We start from the raw sequence: 21,026 nt of genomic DNA, 5'->3' as shown, positions 1-21,026 counted from the left end.
ACACTGACACCAGAAGATCGACAATGGAGAAGACCGAAAGTTGAAAATCCCGATGCTGAGAACACCGACATGTTAAGGTAAGTGTGTGGTAGGGACGGACGTTAGGGTCAAGGTATGGGTAAGGTAAGTGTGTGATAGTGACAGAAATTAGGGTTATGGTGCGGGTCAGGCAAGTGTGCGATAGTGACAGACTTTAGGTTTTGGGTGGGTTAAGTGAGTAAGGGTTAGGGTGCGAGTAAGGTAAGTGTGCAATAGTGACAGGCTTTAGGGTTAGGGGAGGATTAAGTGAGTTAGGGTTAGGGTGCGGGTAAGGTAAGTGTGCAATAGTGACAGACTTTAGGGTTAGGGCAGGATTAAGTGAGTTAGGGTTAGGGTGCGGGTAAGGTAAGTGTGCGATAGTGACAGACTTAAGGATTAGGGGCGGATTAAGTGAGTAGGGTTAGGGTGCGGGTAAGGTAAGTGTGCGATAGTGACAGACCTTAGGGTAAGGGTTTGGGTTAAGGTTAGTGCATAGATAGTTGTGTATGTAAGGTTTAGTGTAGGTTTGTAAGGTGTATGGTGTGCTTGCGTTGTGTGTGTGTTTTTTGGAAAAGGTATTTGTTTTGTTGATTGTCGGGACTGTGGTTTGTCGGGCATGTGAAGTTTCGTGTTTTTGAACGTTCGGTTTTGTGGTGTGGGTTATTTCGTTGTCAGTGTTTTGGTGTGCCGACCTTATCAGGTAGACCCATATATATATATATATATATATATATATATATATATACATATATATGCTAGAATTTGGCTCATGTTCCCTCAAAGTCAGCACCTGTTTCCCCCATTCAGCAGGGACACAGGTGGGATCCCAAGGGTGTATTTTCTGTTTCCCATACAGTCACTGAGGTTCCTCTTAAAGAGGGCTAGAGAGGTAGTCTTTAGTCTGCTTGACATGGAGAGGGAGTCTATTCCACAGATGGGGGAGTCTTTTGGACACAAATATATCCCACCAACAAGTTCTATCAATGTCACAGACCATGTTAAGACCTTGCATGTGGGTTATGGGATTGGAGTTTCTTACAGATATGCAGCAACTCCATCAAGAGTGGGTCTGAAATGGCCTTGTATGCCAGACACAGGTCACCTCTAAGCAGTCTGTACTAGACTATATATATATATATATATATATATATATATATATATATATATATATATATATATATATCTATATATCTATATATGGGTCTACCTGACAACACCGACACATCACAACACCGACAACGAAATCACCGACACCACATAACCGACAGTTCACAAACACAAAACTTCACATGCCCGACACACCATAATATAGACAATCAACAAACAAAACAAATCCCCTGTCCAAAAAGCACACACACAACACAAGCACACCAAAATCCTTACAAACCCACACTAAACCTCACATACACAACTATCTACAACCTTAACCCAAACCCTAACCCTAAGGTCCGTCACTATCGCACACTCACCTAACCCACGCCCTAACCCTAACTCATTTAACCCGCCCCTAACCCACAGACTATCACTACCGCACACTTACCTAACCCGCTCCCTAACCCTAACTCACTTAACCCATCCCTATCCCTACAGACCGTCAATATCGCACACTTACCTTACTCGCACCCTAACGTCCATCACTACCGCATACTTACACAGCCTTTTCCCATGTCGGTGTTCTCAGTGTCGGGGTTTTCATCCATCGGTCTTCTCAGTTGTTGATCTTCTGGCGTTGGTGTTCTCATTGTTGGTGTTCTTAGCTGTTGACATTGTCAGGTAGACCCATATATATATATATATATATATATATATATATATATATATATATATATATAGGTTCATAGGTTCATAGGTTCATAGGTTCATACTAGGCTATCTGCCCAAGGGCATTTATAAGCCTAGCCCATAGTTATGTGGCTTTCGCCACCCCTTTAGTTTGAATAAAAACTATGCCTATCATTTTGCTGTGCCTCTGTCAAGCAGTGACGCTGAAGTAATCCCTGGGGTATATCTGCAATCTCCCATCCATTGGTCATATATATATATATATATATATATATGCATGTATTTTTTTTTTTTTTTTTTTTTCTTAGAAAATGGGCTAGGTGTACATCATAAAGGAGCCTTCTCTAGCAGGGTGTTAATGTACAAGTAGTGATTGAATAACAGCTCCACAACTTCATGGCAGCATATTAAGCTGCCATAAAGGTCAGACAGTTAAGAAGCAAACAGATGCAACTTTTTTTTGCACTAACTGAAGAGTGATTTGTAAATGCAACAAATGTAACAAGCAGTTGTCTACAGTTTAAAGGAAGAACATTTTTTTTTTCTTTTTTTTATTGGGTGCTCAGGCTCAGAGAAGACCTTTTTTTTGGGGGGGGGTATGAAATTGAGGGATGACACCAGGTGCAAAAATAGCTAGCTACACTATCTTCTACAATATTTGACATACACAATCATATTAAACACAATATAATTTATGTGGCCTGAAGAAGTTCGAATGGCATATATTAGTCTAAAGGCAGCTTTCTTTGTTTATTTAGTCCTAATCATATCTACTTCCTGAAGGAGTTTTTTATTTACATAAACACATCAAAACTAGGTTTTCATGGATTCTTTGCAGAAGCAGTAAGGTGTGAAATGCCTCAAATGCTACTTAAACAGGATGGGAGCTGCCCCCCCTCCCCAGAGGCATTATGGAAAGGTAACACCCAGTGTCCAAATGAGCTTTAGAAACTCTGATGTATTGTTTGTTGAGTTGCAATTTCTAGTCCAGTTGCAGGTCATGCCCTACCTATATGGATATTCCCAGTTAAGAACAGAAAAGCAGTCTATGGTCACTTACAGATTCCTCAGTGTACCCCCCCCCAATTCCTCAGGGAACACCAGGCAGAGGCCTGTTAAGGGAATTCTGATATCCTCTTCTGGGTCAGCCGCCTTATCATTATCTCCATGGTCAGTAGCCCATGGATTTGTGCTAGGGTTATGTAATGACAGGACTGTCAGACTGACAGATGCTATGCTAGAAGGGCTCTAAACCTGAACATGGAGGTTGATCTCCCTGCGGCCATCTAGCAATGAAACACCCAAGTGCATGTGAGAGTTTTTTAAATTTTTGCAACAAGTATGAGATATTTCTATGAGAAATATAAAGAACTGGATGTGATGATGTAAGGTAGTGCCAGCTGTGCTAGACAGAGAAGTCAGTGCATGTGTAACATATGCCAGCATAACTAGCTGGAGTTTTGTAAAGAATTTTATGTCATTTGAATATCAAACTGATTTGTACAGATCACGGACACTACTGGCAGCACATTTAGATGAAAGAGAAGCCCACGATGCTGGAAAATCATACAAATCCTTTATTCTTTAAAATGAGATATCCTGTTAGCGCTTTTGTTTAAACAAAGTGTTAAACTTCATCAGACAACTGTTAGTTTCACATTCACTTCCTTTATAAACTTCCTTTATCGTTGATTGGTTAAACAACTCATCAATATTAATAGAACTTAAAACTCCATCATATATACATAAAAACACAAGCACCTATTCATTGTAACTGCATCTGCCTATTACTACTTATATTTATTGTATTCATCTAAATTAGCTGCCAGTAGAGTCCGTGAACTGCCATTTTTATTTTATTCAGTTTTCAGTGATTTTTCTGTTTCTTTTGATTTGTACAGATGTTTGTGTTAAAAAATTGTATTTGTAAAGTTGCTTGTGTTAAAATATATATCAACAGTGGGTCCTGCTGGACAGAAAAGAAATATACATGTATGTCAGACTGTATTGTAACTGATGAAATGTATATATGTTAACAAAGGATGCTGCAAGGGGAGGGGAGATGCTTAGTCCAGCTAACTTTAAGAAACATAGCCTGAAATTAAATGACTTGGTTTAGGCCATAAACTGATTTTATCTCATGGGTCTGAATGCAGCCTGAGATGCAATGTCTGGGCTGGGATCCTGCTCTTATTGTCCTTAGTGGTGAATTAATTTCTACTCTGGAGTGCCAGAGAATGGCTGTTTAGTCTCTGCAGGACAGAATTGTTGTACAGTCTCCAAATGCTGGAATAAGCCTTAGCAAAGTTCTAGGAGTGTATTGTGATAAATCTTTGCTAAATCCTGGCTCAGTTTCTAGTCAGGAGATAGTGTGGGAACCACACAATTAGGTGACCAGATGTGATGTCATCCTGTAGCCAGCACTGAAACCGTATTTAGATACTAGTGAGAGATATTATAGTGACACTCAGAATTCTGTTTTGGAACTGATAGGACCACTTATCCACTTCATCTTGCCTTGCTTTAGTAAGTAATTTAACTAGGCAACTACAATTCTTTAGTCAGTAGGAAAATGTAGTGAGACTAGATAAAGGTATTGCTTTTCTGTATCTGTCTTTGAGTCTTTCCATCTGTTAATTTTTATATTTCCTGTGAACTGAAACTCTGGTGTTTATTGCAAATAGATACTCAATATTCTCATAGGTTTTTCATTATTTAGTATTAAATATATCTAAACCTTTCACTGTGGTTAGAAAATATTTTAACCCTTGAGAGTACTTGCATTTATTTGGTGGACTATGGCATCATGCTTCTGAAATTCTTGCTTATTGGTTAACACTGCCATTTGTATAAATATTAATTTTACTAAGAGTAATTAGGGACCCTGGTAAAAGCCTTAAAGTAACTGGCTAGTGGCAGTGAGTCTACCTTATAGTCTGGGTGGAGGTGGCATGGCATAGCGGGTAAATCTGTGCCAGTCTTTCCAAGCCATGCGCGCACGTGTGTGTGTGTGTGTGTGTGTGTGTGTGTGTGTGTGTGTGTGTGTGTGTGTGTGTGTGTGTGTGTGTGTGTGTGTGTGTGTGTGTGTGTGTGTGTGTGTGTGTGTGTGTGTGTGTGTGTGTATGTGTGTGTGTATGTATGTGTGTGGAAATCAAATCTCAAATAGTGTGTGCATGTCAGCTACTTGGAACAGGAGACAGAGCACTGATTTCTGCAGAGAAAAAGGTGGAGTCTTACTTGGAGCCTGGAGAGGAAGTCTAGTCCCTGGACTGGATTGTGTTCCCTGTGTGCTCTTAAAAAAAAATGTGCTTGGTGCGGAGAGCTACATCTGAAATTACTCTGTGTATCTATTTTTGTTCTAAGTGGACGTTCTCCAGTGGTGTCAGTGGTGAGGATTGAGGCTCCTTGATTACTGACTCGGAGGAGGGATGTCACATATTGGTGAGTAGTGGTGCGGATATTAATTGAACTTCTGTAACCTGTAAGCAGTTGTCATCGAAGGTGTGTGTACTCTCTGCAGCAACAAGGTAAGCATTCATTTTCACAATGGTTTTATTACTGTTTTTTTTAGTTTAGTTCAGTCTGGGAAAACAAGCAAAGATGTCAGCAGAGGATTATGGCAAGCTGATAGTGAACCAGTTGGCTAAGGTGTGCAAATCCAAAGGACTTGTACATGCCAACCTGACTAAAGAGGAAATGATTTCAGCCTTAGCCAGAGCTGCAGCACAGATCAGCAACCAGGAGGACAACCAGTCTGGTGATAGGGATGTGTAGCCCTCAGAAACAGGACAACTCACATTTTCCTCAGAGGATTTAAAAACTTGTCTGGAGTTAAAGAGACTTGAACTGGAGGCAAAATACATGGAATTATAATTGGCAGAGAGACTGCATCATTTGGAGGCAGAAGAAATGAGAAGCAATGTCAGCATGAGAGGGACATGTTGACTCTTTGACAGGAACATGAAGGTAATGGGGAAAGGAGTAACCAAATCCCAGAAGCAACAAAGGTCAGCAAATTTCTTCCAAAGTATAACGAAGGTTACAGTTTTGATCGTTTTATTCATATATTTGCAAAAATATGTAAACAGCATAATGCTGACCAAGGACTCTGGGTATGGCACTTGACCCCCTTACTCCATGGTTAAGCTATAACTACTGTTTCTAATTTGTCTGATACTGATTATTTAAATTATGACAAGGTTAAACAATGTTTATTGGAATGTTTTAAGTTAACACCTGAAGCTTACAGAAAAATGTTTCATGAGCATAGACTTAAGGCAAATGAAAGTATATGTGATTATACTGCTAAACAAAGCACTTATTTTTATAGGTGCATAAGTGAGTGTCAGGTCACCACATTTGAAAGGCTGGCAATCCTTTTGGTGAGGGAACAAGTCCTTAGCACTTTGCTTGAGAACATGAGAATCTTGTTGGAAGACGGGAGTGAAACTCTTCAGATGAGCTGGGGAGAAAAGGGGATCCCTACCTGGCAAGCAGGGCACCCCTGCACAAGAAGGGGATACCCAGTGGTACACATGAATATAGGGGAACCCATGGTGGGAAGATTAAACCACCCAACAGAGTCCACCAGTAACAGGGGAAGCCACTAGTTCAGGTACATGGCCAGGATCAAGGTTTAGATGTTTTAAATGTAACCACAGGTGCCATGTAGTATACAAATGTCCACTGAAGCAAAGTGGGGAAAAAAGATGGGGAAGCCAGCAAGTGGGATCAACAACATGTCAGTGGTAAGTTGTCTGGAGACAACAGGGGTACCAAACTATCATTGCAGTTTGTATCCTATCTTGGTAGATGCAAAACAGGCCACTGCCAAGACAGACACAGCCTCTGACATAACCATTGTGAAGCCTGCAATGGTTAAAGAAGAGCAGTACATGCTTGGGCAGTCCATTCCCATCAGAGCTTTAGGAGGGACCCCATTCCAAATACCTTGCACCAGGGTTCACTTTGACTGGGAGGGTGGAAAAGGAAGCAAGCAAGTAGGTGTGTTTGAGGATATCCCTGTAGATGTCTTGATAGGGAATTATTTTGGTAATTCAGTAACTTGTGTGCATTCAGTAACACACATTCAGGCTTGGAGGCAACCACATGGATCTGGTAGCTTGAGGAGACCCAGAGAGACCCCACACCTGATGCCAGGGCTGGTGATTTGGCTACTGGGGGGAAGCTACACTGTAGCAGTGAGCCTGAAGGTGAGTCACAGCTGCTGATAGGTACTAATGTTTCCTTGGAGGGGAGTGACTGCAAGGGCAGATGTGAGTCGTTGTACCCAGGCTGACAGTGAGGCACAAGTGTCAGAAGATACCAGATTTCCTGTGGAAGGGGAACTGGGAAGTTTCACAATGGTAGAGTTGAGACAGGGTCAGCTCTTGGACTTTACATTATGAGGCTTGAGGGAGGCAACTAAAAAGGCACCTGATTCTCAAGAAAAGGGGGAGTCTGTACACTGAAACATAGGGTTACTGTACAGAGAGTAGACCCCTGAAGGAGTGTTAGAGGGTGAGGTAATACAGCAGTTGGTAGTGCCTACAGCCTACTGCCTGAACCTGTGAGCAGTGTCAAAAAGTAGGCAAGGAGGGAGACAAGATCAAAGCTCTGACTTTGCCAATGACTGAGAAGCCATTTTAGAGGGTAGCTATGGATATTTTGGGGCATCTGAATACTGCAAGTTCCAATGGGAAGAAATATGTACTAGTGGTAGTGGATTATGCTACTAGATACCTTGAGGTGGTGGCTCTGTCCTCCACTGAGGCAGAGAAGGTAGCAAATGCTTTATTAGATATTTTCAGCAGGGAAGGTTTCCAGAGTGAAATATCGACTGACAGAGGTCCCACTTTCATGTCAGTTCTGCTGGCTTGCCTATGTGAGCACTATGGGGTGAAGCACTTAAAGACCACCCCTTCCACCCCCAGATGAATGGTCATGTGGAGAGGTTAAACTCTATACTAAACACCTTGCTTAGGCACATTTACAGACCAGTTTAAGAGAGAGTGGGACAAATATTTACCCCATCTGCTGTTTGCATAAAGAGAGGTACCCAGGAGTCCACAGGTCTTCACCCTTTAAATAACTGTATGGGCATAGGATGAGGGAGCCCTTGGATTTGATTCATGATGAGTGGGAGGGTGAGTGTGAATCCCACAAAGAATCTGTTGTGTCATATGTCCTAAACCTCAGGACAAGGCTAAGGGAGCTTATGGGCTTGGCCCAGGAGAACCTGGCAGGAGCCCAATGACAGAAAGAGGTCTGGTATGACAGGCATGCTAGAGCCAGAGAGTATGCTGTGAGACAGCAGGTTATGGTGCTCATTCCTGTCAGACAAAATAATCTGCAGGCAACTTGGGAGGGACCCTTCAAAGTGGTAAGGAAGGTCAGTGATGTTAGCTACATGGTAGAACTGCTAGGCAAGAGGAAGGAGCACAGACTGTACCATGTTAACATGATGAAACCTTACCATGACAGGGAGGCTCTTGTGTTAAGTATTTGCAGTAGGAGGCAGGAGGAGTCTGAGGGGGATCTTGTGACTGATCTCCTCAGTGAATCTCAGACTGACATGTCAGTGGAAGGGGTAGCAATGTCGCAGTAGCTATCCCCTACCCAGGTTTGAGAAATCCTAGCAGTGTTACAGGAGTTTGGGGGAATGTTCACTTGGAAACCTGGGTGCACCTACCTGCTGCAGCACCATATGTATACAGGACTCCAAAGACCTATTAAGCAGGCCCCTTACAGGGTGCCTCAGCAAGTCAGACAGACTCTGAGGGAGGAGGAGATATGGGAAGTGTTGCAACTGGGAGTAATCCGGGAACCCAGCAGTCCCTGAGCATCCCCAGTGATGTTGCTACCAAAGAAGAATGACAGCACCAGGTTCTGTGGACTATGGAAACCTAAACAGTCACATAGAGTCAGATGCTTACCGCATGCCTAGGACAGATGAAGCCTTAGAGCAGCTGGGTGAGGCTAAGTATCTGATCACTACTGATTTGACCAAAGGCTACTGGCAGGTGCCCTTGACTCCCAGTGCTAGAGAGGTCAGCCTTTGTGACTCCTTTCAGATTATATAAGCTCATGAAGATAGCCTTTAGGATGACAAATGACCTAGTGACCTTCCAGACGCTGGTCGATCATATCCTAGCACGAGCGGGAGATTATGCTCATGCTTATCTGGATGATATTGCCATTTACAGCCATTTCTGGCAACAGCACCTTTGGCAGGTCAGGGAGGTCCAGGGCAGACTGTAAATGGCAGGGTTGACCATTAAACCCAGTAAGTTTCAGGTGGGTATTGCAGAAGTCTCTTAACTGGGACATAGAGTGGGGAGTCCAGAACCTGCCAAAGCGTAAGCTATTTAGGCATGGCCTGACCCTCTTACCAAAAGGCAGATGAGGGCATTATTGTGGACAGCAGGGTACTATAGAAAGTTTATTCCCAATTATAGTGCAATAGCTGCTCCCCTCACAGACCTGTTGAGGAAAAACAGGCCAGTTAAGGTAGTGTGAACCCCAGCCTGTGAGCAGGCATTCCAGAGCTTAAAGGGCCTTTGAGATGACCCCCTGTGCTAGCAAGTCCAGAGTACAGCAAATAATTTGTTGTGCAGGTGGATGCTTCAAACCATGGAGTGGAATTTGTACTCAGCTAGGTTTCCTCAGAGGGAGAAGAGCACCCTGTTGTATATCTCAGCCATAGACTCCAACCCCGGAAAGAATGTCACACAGCTGTAGAAAAAGTATGCCTAACCATAGTATGGGCACAGCAAAAATGTCAGCCCTATTTGTATGGATAGAAATTCACTGTGGTTACAGATCAAAATCCCTTTTCATGGCTGCATCAAGCCAGCCAGCAAAATGCCAAGTTATTAAAGGGGAGCTTAGGGTTGCCAGCATATGACACAACAGTGCAGCACCGTAGTGGGGTCAGCAATGCCAATGCAGATGGGCTGTCAAGACAGGGTATGCAATAATGAATTCCCAGACAGGGCCATTTCTTTCAAGCAATGTTTCTCCAGGGTCACTTGAAAAACTAGCTTGAGTCTTCAAAGGGGGGGAGAGATGTGATGATGTGAGGTAGTACCAGCTGTGTTAGAGAGAGGCGTCTATATCAGAAGATCGAATGCTAAAACCAGTGAACGGTCTTCTATTGAACTTAAAAATATGAAACTTAAAATGTTGTAGGAACAGATCAGCAAATTTTTTCCCCAGGCAAAAAATTTGTTGAACCAAAAAAAAAGCAATGTTTTGCCCCTGCACACACCCCCAACTTAAATATACCAACTCAGAGATTGCACCACAGTGGAGAAAACAGCAAGTCCAGAGAACAGCCCATCATTTTTTTTCCCTGGGAAAAAAAATCAATGTTCTGTGCCTTTGACATTTTCAGGCTTCACGTTTTAAAGTTCAATATTAGAGCATTCGCTAATTTAAGCATTTGCTCTTCTGACAGGAACTCTAGAGAGAGTAGGGCAGTGCACGTGTAACATATGCCAGCATAACTAGCTGTTTTGTAAAGAATTTTATGTCATTTGAATATTAAATTGATTTGTACAGATGCTTGTTTTAAAAAAATGTATTTGTAAAGTTGCTTGTGTTAAAAATTTATCAAAAATGGGTCCTGCTGGATAGAACAGAAATATAAATGTATATATATATATATATATATATATATATATATATATATATATATATATGTTGCCAGAGGATACTGGTAGGGAAAGGGTTAAGCTCAGACCAGCTAACCTTAAGAAAAATAGCCTGAAATTAAATGACTTGATTTAGGCCATAAAGATTTTATCTCACAGGCCTAAATTCAGCCAGAGAGGCAATGTCTCCAGATGCTGGAATAAGCTTCAGCAAAGTTCTAGGTGTGTATTGTGACATATGGGTGCTATATCCTGACTCAGCTTCCAGTCGGGGGGGTAGTGTGGGAACCACAGAATCAAGTGACCAGATATGATGTCATCCTGTAGCCAGCACTGAAATTCCATTTCGATATTAATAAAAGTAAAGCAACAGTATCAGAGCAGTGAGAAGTCCATTACTAATAAGGCAAAACTGGCAAAATAAAAAAGTAACTGGAACCATGAGCAGGGATAAAACAACAGCTGTCTGTTCAAAATGTTTAAAGTCAACAACTTACTTGAAAAGTTGCTTTTGTAAAAAGTAAGAGATGTTTATTCCAAAGCAGTGAATCTAGTTTATAGTCTGGGTGGACGTGACAAAGCAGGTAAATCTGTACCAGCCTTTCCCAGGTGTGTGTGTGTGTGTGTGTGTGTGTGTGTGTGTGTGTGTGTGTGTGTGTGTGTGTGTCAATTACGTGGAAATGGGACACAAAGCACTGATTTATGCAGAAAGAAATGTGGAGTCTTATTTGGAGGCTGGGGAGGAAGTCTAGTCCCAGGACTGGAGCTTGCTTCCTGTGTGCTTTTAATGGAAATTGTGCTTAGTGCAGAGAGCTACATCTGAAGTTACTGTGTGTATCTATTTTTCTTCAAAGAGAATGTTCCCCACCAGTGTCAGTGGCTTCTTGATTACTAGCCCAGATGAGGGACTTCACACTGGGTAATTAAAGATATTAAAAATTATTATATTATTATATATAAATACTTTGCTTTCCTGAGGACTAAAAAACAAAGCTGGTGTGCAGAACAACGAAGACATAACAGAAAATTATTCTGGTATTTTGCATAATGGAAAAGAAAACTCTCCAAAAAGAAACTGAAATGTGGATGCCTCATAAGGGATAATAACCCTCTGAACTTAAATTTATACCTCTTTTATATAAAAAAAATGAATACTGAAATAGACAAATTCTTGTGAGTGGTATTCCTTTGACATTAAAAACATACACAACACACTTTATGATCATAGATGCTTTTACCCAAGAGACTAGGATGCTTTCTGCACATACTCAAACACTTGCATGCACGCACGCACGCATGCATGCACACACACACGCACACTCATGGCAACACTTTGTAATGAAAGTTAGGATATGACTGCAGCTACAGAATATATTCAAGATCAACTTATTTGTAGGAAACATAGAAATATTCGTAGGTTCATAGGTGATTACTAGATTAATATCACAGGAACCTTTACTAGCCTAGCCAATAATACCCAGGATATGACAGTATTATACCTTAACTCCCCAGATATGGGATGGATGGGGTAGTATCAGGGAAGTGGGACTTTGGGTTTTGGAGCCCTGAGTCATTATACAAACTGCCTTTGTCCATAAGGGACATAGGCAGTACCCTGGGAGTGAATTTATGGGTGCTCATCCATTTATTCATATTTGTTTAAGAGAGTGAGGGACAGGCTTTGGTTTATGAAGATGGGATGTTTATTCCACAGATGAGGTAGACATTAATATGCAAAGCTGTCATTCTAGAAAGTTCTGTTAGAGTCACAAACAAAGTTCAGATCCATGGAATGCATAACCCTTGTATGACTTTTCTTGTGGATATGTAACATTTTCATCAGGGCTGGATCAGAGAATGCCTTGTAAGTCAGGCATACATTCCGTCTCAATAAACAATATGATATGGAGTAAAGGGATAGGGCCTTTAGTCCATCTGTATAAGACATGTGTCTGACTCTTTCTATTTTTTAGTGAGAATCCTCTGGTGCCACTCCATTCAGTGTAAATGTTTGGTTAGGAACATGCAGAAGAGAACTGTACTTTATTATGGGCATGATACAATGGCACTGTGACTTCTTTTGATCTTGATGGCATCCCTTTACTTATAATTTGTGCCACACAAAAGGATTTTCTCATTACTGTAGCTACCTGGTAGTCAAAATTTAGGTTACTATCTATCTGTGTTCCTAGGTCCCTTACCAATGGGTTCACTTTGAGGGGTATGCTATCAATATTAGAATTTGCAGGGATATCTTATTTATTAAAGGGTGTAATTATGTATTTTTTAGCATTTAGTCCCAGACCATCATTTTGGCATCAGTTGTTTTTCATTTTTATGCCTGTTTGTAGGATGTCAGCATTGTTTGGGGATTCAATGATTGCTCCCAGCTTACAGTCGTCAGCAAATTTGGTAAGCCAGAAGCACCCAACATTGGCCATCACTTCATAGAAGTACTGTACAAATAGAAGGGGTCACAACACTGAGCCCTGTGGGGCAACACTAGTAACAGGTTTCTTATCAGAGGTGGATTCATCTATCCAGACAACATGTGTCCTGTCAGTGAACCAGTTTGCTATCCATCTGAAGATGTGGGGGTTTATGCCTAACTCAGTAAGTGCATCTATGATCCCTGAGTAGGTGATTGTATCAAAAGCTTTAGCCAGGTCTAGATGAGTGGTGTGTACTGTTTTACCCTCATCCATGACCCTAGTGACTTTCTCAAAGAAGTCTGACAGATTGAGCAGGTAATACCTTCCTTTGATAAAGGATAATATTCCTTTGATAATATTGCTTGTTTGTTGTTAACTCAAGGTTCCCTTAATTTGAACTGTTAATTGCAGCAGTCTGCATTTAAAGTGGAACAGCCTTACAAGACTTTCTGCAGATATATAGAGCTGAGTATATTTTTCTGCATTATTCTGTATTATAGAGCTAAATTGTTGCTTAGATATCTGTTGTCTTAGTTTTCTGCAAATATACAGAGATCAGTATATATTTTTTGGGTTTTATAATTTGCACTCTTATTCCTCACATCTCTGTTGAAACTTTCTTCCCCACCCCTCATTGTGGTTTCTATTGCTTGTGTGTTGCTAACTCAAGGTTCCTTTAATTTGAACTGTTAATTGCAGCAGTCTGCATTTAAAATGGAACAGCCTTACAAGACTTTCTGCAGATATATAGAGCTGAGTATATTTTTCTGTGTTATTCTGTATTATAGAGTTAAATTGTTGCTTAGATATCTGTTGTCTTAGTGTTCTGCAAATATACAGAGATCAGTATATATTTTTAGGGTTTTATAATTTGCACTCTGATTCCTCACATCTCTGTTGAAACTTTTCCCCACCCCCACTCCCTGTTCTGGTAGTAGTTTAAATTTGGTGGCTTCTGCAGTGACCGCCCCACTGTAGATTTGATCTAGGACACTCCCCCAGTCCCATCTCTTTACCGCATTCTACCTAATAAACCCTTTCTGCACTTGCTTTTAGTCCTTTTTAATTTAATTACATTTTTTCAAACTGTGTGTGGACTAATATTGCTACATAATCAAGTGTGCCAGCTTGCACTGCATGTGAATTGTTTTTACTACTGTTTTTGCTATGTTTCTGAAAAAAAAAAATTGTAAGCCTGTTTCCTACCTTTCCTGTAATTAGTGTTCCAGATACAGATTTGCTGTATCCAGGACTATTTGTAAGCTTCTGAGCCCCCAAGCCTTTCTGTGTTGAAGGGAAGCCTTCTAGCTTATCAGCGGGAGTGGTAATCACTAGGTAACCTGTCTACCACATAAGGAGTGGTTCTGGCCCAGAATTTGTAGTCATTGGCCATTTGGGCGGTCTTCCATCTCTCTCAGCTTTCTGATTTGAAGGCCTGCATTTGCACTTGTTTCTGTCCTGTAACTCCTGAGCCCATCTCATTTGCTCACTCAAAAAAAAAAAAAAAAAATCTGCTTTTACTGTATTTGTGTTTCTTCCTACTTTATTTTGCTTTTGCATCATCTTAAAAGTACTCAGTTGTATTTATTACTGCTTGCTGTAACTCATTCTAAGTCTTTTGGATTAAGCACTTGGGCTTCAGACCAGTTGTGTTTATAAAAGTGTATTAATTCTGGATTAAGCACTTGGGCTTCAGACCAGTTGTTTTACATTAAGAAGGTTTGTGGTCTGCACTGTAGTAGCAGAACAGGTAGCTTACATCCTTCTAAGTTGGGAACTGCTGATTGAGGGCTCAGTGTCTGTTATTCTAAAAGTGTATTAATTCTGGTTTAAGCACTTGGGCTTCAGGCCAGTTATTTTACATTAAAAGGGTTCGTGGTCTGCACTCTTGTGGGAGGAGAGGCTGGACTCTGCCCTTCTGAGCTGGGAATTTCTGGTTAAAGGCTTATAGTGCCTGCATATTTGAACTGCTTCTTACTGAAATTGGTACACCTTGTTTGCTGTAGCATTGACTAGATCCAGGCCTGCTGAATCTAGCTTTGTTTGTATAACTTGAGCACTAATCCAGGCATTTTTTAAAGTATTCAATTGTATTTATTACTGCTTGGTAGTAACTTGATTAAAGTGTAGCTATCATTCTAAGTCTTTTGGATTAAGCACTTGGGCTTCAGACCAGTTGTTTTACATTAGGAAGGTTTGTGGCCTGCACTGTGGTGGCAGGACAGATAGCTTACATCCTTCTAAGTTGTGAAATGCTGATTGAGGGCTCAGTGTCTGTTATTCTAAAACTGTATTAGTTCTGGTTTAAGCACTTGGGCTTCAGGACAGTTATTTTGCATTAAGAAGGTTCGTGGTCTGCAATCTTGTGGGAGGAGAGGCTGGACTCTGCCCTTCTGAGCTGGGAATTTCTGGTTAAAGGCTTATAGTGCCTGCATATTTGAACTGTTTCTTACTGAAATTGGTACACCTTGTTTGCTGCAGCATAGACTAGATCCAGGCTTGCTGAATCTAGCTTTATTTGTATGCTGTTTGTTTGTTTGCTTGTTATTTCCCTGAAATGCTAATTCCACCTAAAATGCGGCTTTTCAGTGCTTCTGTGGATCCCTAGTGATATCTGCATTGCTTACTGTACTTATTTCCTTGTTTCACTTGAAAGAAAGTTACTGTTTGTCATTTTTGCATTTAAGTTACCTGAAACACATTGCATTTAAGTTACCTGGCACTTGCTCACTAAAGCAATTATATAAGTCAGCACTAAAATATTAAAAGCACTACACCCTCACAAACTCCCCTTGAGTACCTCGTTCCCCATTGGCCCTTTTTTTTCAATTATAAAGGAATTCCCAATACTATTCTAGCATGTCCAAAGCTCAGTTATCAATCTCCTCTCTGGTCCAGCTGGTGAATCTTGGAATCTTGAGGCAATGTTACAACTGCCTCATGTACACAGACAACCCTCTCCTCCTCCCAACAAATTCCAACACATGTGACAGATGCAACCATATAGCCATACTGGAGGCTAAGCTCTCTCAACTCAGTACTGACAAAACCAGTCAGGAGGAGAAGGAATCCACACTCACTACAATTCCAATCTTACATAGACCTACCACGACAGCAAACCACACACATAAACACACAAAAACATACTCGGAGGCTCTAAATAAAAATCTGCCTAAGCAGCAGAGACCTCCAAAGCAGACACCCAAGCAACCGCTACCCCAAAACAAAACTCGTGCAACACATAGCTCACAAAGCCAGTGTGGCGAACAGTCACAGCCCTTAAGGCTAAGCAACACACCTGATACACTTGTAATAGGTGACTCTATCATCAGGTACACTGATGTCCCGCTCACCAGGCTGAACAAGGAGAAGGTCACGATGAGCTGCCTGTCAGGCTCTAGGATCCGCCACATAACACAAGCACTCAGGTCACTCCAAGGCAAGTACAAATATGACTCAGTCATTGTCCATGCTGGTGTGAATGACCTGAGACAACCTCCCTGGACTACATGAAAAGAAACATAGAGGACCTCTCTGAGCATGTAGCCCAGGCCGGTATGACCCTGACCTTGAGTAGCATCTTACCCTCACCAAGAATGATGCCACAATATGAAGACAAGATGATCAATTTCAACAATTGGCTTAAGTATTGGTGTCATTCAAAGGGGATCCAATGCCTGTCAGCCTGGGATGACATGCTCGACAAGCTATGATGCTTCGCTAGGGACGGCTTGCACCTGTCACCCCTGGGCTTTCAGATATTGGCAAAGGCTCTTGCTATCCCCATAGTGCCTTTTTTAGGCAAGGCTCAAAAGACAAACCCACCTCCATAGGTATCACAAGGGATAAGAAACTAAGAGTAATGCTACTCAATGCCAGAAGCCTAAACCTCAAGATGCATGCACTCTAAACTCTCCATAGCATGGAGCACATCGATATCTGTGCAGTAACAGAAACCTGGTTCAAAGCTCCCGAGAGCACCCCAGCACTACCAGGTTATACCTCATACCATGCTTTTCGGCCCCAAAACTTGGACCGTACTACAAAAGGAGGGGGAGTATCAATATTCGTCAAAGATACCCACACCTCCAGGTTGGTGGCACAGCACAAAGCATCAGAGACTATCCATGTGCAACTAACAGTGGGTGAAACTGCCTTCCAGTTTATAGCCTGCTGCAGACCACCCTCCTAAACCCAGGAACCCCACTTGGCCTTCCTGAGAACACTGGAAAATATGAAGGTCTCTCCAAACACCATTATATTGGGCGACTTCAACTACCCAAACATAGACTGGGAGCATTACTCTAGCTCCAACACCCTAGCCCAAAGGTTCCTAGAATTTATAAACTCAAATGCTATGGAACAACTTGTTACCACTCCCACAAGAGGGGAAAACATACTGGACCTGATCATCACCAACATGGGGACTCTGTGCTCCAGACCAGAAGTGTATCCCTCACTGGTAAGATCAGACCATAAACTAATCTCACTGGATATTCACATCCCGACTCCACCCCCTGCCCTGAAAACCACAGTGAAAAACTTCTCTAAAGCAAATTTCACACTCCTCAAAACCGAGGTGGAATACTTCAAAGCCCCCGGGCCTGTGAAAAATATGGCCCAGACCGCAGAATCCTTTATAAATGCATTCTATGAACACCTTCAGGAATGCATGGATCATGCAATCCCAAATAAAACCAAGACCCAATCCTCCAAAGGCAGACATCCTGTCTGGTGGACCCATCCATAAACAAACTATACAATAGAAGGAGGAAGCTACTACATGATAGAGCAAAATCCCAAAAAGGGAAGGCATCCCTGATCAGTATTAGCAAAAAACTACGGGCACTCATAAAATCGTCTAAGGTCAGCTTCGAGAGAAAGATTGCACAGGACATTAAGGATAATAACAAGGCTTTCTTTAGTTATGCTAGGAACCTGGGTGGGAATTCCCAGATATGCTCAGAATTAGTCCAAAATGACAAAAAATACACCGAACCCACAGACATTGCCAACATCCTAGCTGACAGGTTCAGCACAAACCCCCCCCCACCAAAAGGGCAAATATTTATCCCAGCAGAGTGCTGCCCCCCTGACATCTCAGATGCTCAGGTAAGAGCTGCCCTCTCCAAAGCAAAAAACACAGCATCAATGGGACCAGACGGTGTCCCGGGCTGCATCCTACATGAACTCCAAGAAGAGCTAAACCCAAACATAAAACTACTGTTCAATCTCAGCCTTACTACAGGATATGTACCCAAAGAGTGGCATACAGCAACAGTGGTCCCTATCCACAAAGGTGGTGCCTCAACGGATCCTGGAAATTATCACCCCATAAGCCTGACTAGCTTGGTCTGCAAAGCTATGGAAAGGATCATCATGGACCTCATAAATAAAGATATTGGGGACCTACAGACACTGGATCCTACCCAGTTCGGCTTTGTTAAGGGCAGATCCTGCCTCTTAAACCTGGTTGATTTCTTTGAAACAGTCACCAAGGCCATTGACGAGGGGAAGGTGGTCCACACAGCCTACCTGGACCTCGCAAAAGCCTTCGATACATACCCCACTCGGGCATTATAGATAAGCTTACCAGCTTAAATATAAACCCCTATGTCACTAGATGGGTTGCAAACTGGCTCAAGGACAGAACCCACATGGTTAGAATTGCTGGAGCCATGTCAGACTCCAAACCAGTTACAAGTGGCATCCCCCAAGGCTCAGTCCTGGGACCTCTCTTGTTCGGTATATATTTCTCGGAGGTACAGGCCAACATGGAAGGACTGTGGCTGACTAAGTTCACAGATGACTGCAAACTGGGCACCATAATTGACTCTCCAGCAGACACAAGCATCCTCCAAAAGGGCCTCATAGAAACAGACAACTGGTGCCAGAGCCATGGCCTCAAGCTAAACGCCAAAAAGTGTATAGTCATCCCCTTTGGCAAAAACAAAGTGCCCACAAATTACCACATAGGTGGTAATCCATTAAGTACAGAAGAAGTAATTAGGGACCTGGGGACCCAAGCTGATAGCAATCTCTCATTTGACAACCACGTGGCCAAAGTGGTTAGAATAACATTTTATATAGCCCACCTAATCATGAAGGATTCACATCTAGATCAGGGAGGTCATCGTGCCTCTTTACTCATCCCTCATCAGGCCAATAATTGAGTACAATGCCCCTTTTGGGATGTACCTTACCAGACACCTGCAGCAACTGGAAAAACCCCAAAAGTACCTCACCAAGAGGATCATAGGGCTCAAACAGATGCCATATGCTGCCCGGTTAAAGAAACTCCAGCTCTACTCAGTGGCATACTGCCTGCTCAGAGGCGATCTGTGCCTGACGTATAAAGCCATGTCCAACCCGGAATTAATGGACATGCTGCACCTCAGAAAATCCAAATCCCATCGAGCTACGCTCAGAGACTTGAACCTCAGCACTGAAATAAATAGGACATGCTGGAGGGACAGATTCATAACCCAGAGGCTCCCTTCACTCTGGAATAAAATCCCAGTCCAGGTTAGGCAGAGTCCCTCATTGACTCTCTTCAAGAGGAATCTTGATGAGTGGATGGGAGATCGTAGGTTTACCCCGGGTATCACTTCTGTGTCACTGTTAGACAGAGGCACAGTATACTAAACTCGAAAAAGGGCATAGCAAAATTAATTTAAAATGGGTGGCGAAAGCCAAACACACTCTGGCTAGGCTTATAAATGCCCTAGGGCAGATAGCCTAGTATGAACCTATGAACCAAAGTGGGTCTGATCCAGTGTTTGGAGTGTTCATATGTCGTTATTGATGAAGGCCATGATAATTCTCTCCATGGCCTTGCAGATAAGACTGTTCAAGCTTATGGGTCTGTAGTTCCCCTGGGACAGTTGACAGGCCCCCCATATGCAGAGGGATGACTGTTGCAGTCCTACATTACTCTGGAACAAAGCCCCTCTGAAGGCTGTAGCTAAGGAGGGACCCTTGGAAGCTTGTTTTTTGGCTTTAGCGAGCACAGTGAAGACTTGTTAAATCATAATGATGAGTAGGGGGATTGTTGCAGATATTTATTTGAGTGTGGTAGGAGGTGATGGAGGGGAGAAATTTGAAGTGAACTTGTAGGCCAGAAGGTTTGCTATAGTTTCAGGCTGAGTGTAGGTGTTGCCACTCCTGAATAACTCAGCTCAGTTCTGACCATTTCCCCTGAGATTGCAAACATAATTAAAAGAAACCTTATGATTATCTTTTACCTGGGAGGCTATCTTTGCCTCATATTTTGCTTTGACAGATTTGACCATCTCTCTTATTCGTTTGTATGGACAGGTTAGTGTCTTTTTGCACTGTTTTGTCTGTTCCTTCTTAGTTTTGGAGATATTATTTTTTCCTTTTGATGAACAGCCTATTTATGCTAAGGGTCCACCAAGGTGTTTTATTTTGTCAGTAATTATAGGTTTGAATCGGACAGGTACTGCCTCCTCTACACATGTGGTTGTACAGTGCTTTTATGTACAGTTCAGAGTAGGCCTCAGTGTCATCTGGGTTCAGAGGGGCTTGGAAGTTTAATAAGCTGTCACTTAGTTTGAAGTAATTGGCCTTAGAAAAGTTCTTAACAGGTTTGGAGTTTGATGGGGGTTTAGGTTACTTTTAATACTAAGGACATCATTTTGTGGTCAAATCTTACCAGGGAGGAATTAATGCAAAGGAGGGAGCAGCATCCCCCTATGTTCATGACTACTAGGTATAGTATATCTGTACCTCTAGTTGGGGAGCTAACTAGTTGCTCCAGGATGATTGTACTGACAAAGTCAAAACCTCTGAGCAAGTGAATTGTGGGTCATATAAGCCTCCCAGTTTATGGAGGAGTAGTTGAAGTCACCCTTAAGTATTCTGTTAAGTTGAATGTTAAGAGATTCCGGTAGGTTTTGGTAGGTGGTGTTGTTTTCCAGACTCATGTTAGGGAATCTGTAGCTAGCAAGGATATGATAGGGGGTTACCTATGGTTAGTTGGACATGGAGCAGTTCAAGCCAGTCATTTGATTGGACCAGTCTAGCAGAGTACTTATCTTTTATGAACACTTGAGACACTGCCTCCCATTGTTTTATCCTGAGCTGAGGAGGTTCAAAATGTCTGAAAGGCATTGCAGCC

Source organism: Protopterus annectens, chromosome 8.part0 (genome assembly GCF_019279795.1).
Source record: "Protopterus annectens isolate FY-2018-M chromosome 8.part0, PAN1.0, whole genome shotgun sequence".
In the NCBI taxonomy this organism is placed as follows: Eukaryota; Metazoa; Chordata; order Ceratodontiformes; family Protopteridae; genus Protopterus; species Protopterus annectens.
Note: the sequence above shows the minus strand (reverse complement) of the source record.